The sequence below is a fragment of the Triticum dicoccoides genome, chromosome 4A (assembly GCF_002162155.2).
Source record: "Triticum dicoccoides isolate Atlit2015 ecotype Zavitan chromosome 4A, WEW_v2.0, whole genome shotgun sequence".
NCBI classification, from domain to species: domain Eukaryota; kingdom Viridiplantae; phylum Streptophyta; class Magnoliopsida; order Poales; family Poaceae; genus Triticum; species Triticum dicoccoides.
The window spans coordinates 106,026,572-106,027,165 of NC_041386.1; positions in this window are offsets into that span (position 1 = coordinate 106,026,572).

Consider the following 594-nt stretch of genomic DNA (forward strand, 5'->3'; position numbering starts at 1 on the left):
CGCGGGGAAGGCGGGGCTCGGGGGGAGGTGGTGCTCGAGGGGGAGGAAGGGGAGAGGGAGGCGGCGGGGGCGCATGGGCGGCTGCGGCGGACGGAGGCAGCGGATGGCGGGGGCGCGTGGGCGGCTACGGCGGCGGCGGATGGCGGTGGTCGATCGAGGGGAATCTGGCGAGGGAGGGCGGGAGGACACAGTGCGAGGGCAGTAGGTGGAGTGGGGGGAGGGTTCTAATGGTGCACCACACCCTCGTGTGCCATAAGTACGACTATTCTAATGGCGCACCACCCCTAGGTGCGCCATTAGAATTTTGTTTTAATCTAGCCCACTAGCCCTATCTACAACCTAACCCTATCTACAACAGAAGCCCCCCACTAGCCCGACTGTTCAGCACGCAACACACACACCAGGAGGTCCTGGGTTCGATTCCCAGGCTCCCCAATATATTTTTTATGCATTTTAAATGTTGTTTGATATTTATTTGTGTTTAAATATGTTCAAACTTGTTTAAATCATAACAGTAATATTTTTTTATAAAAACAGTAATAATTTTTTAAAAAATATGTTCAAATTTGTTACTTGAAAATATCATCATCGGTG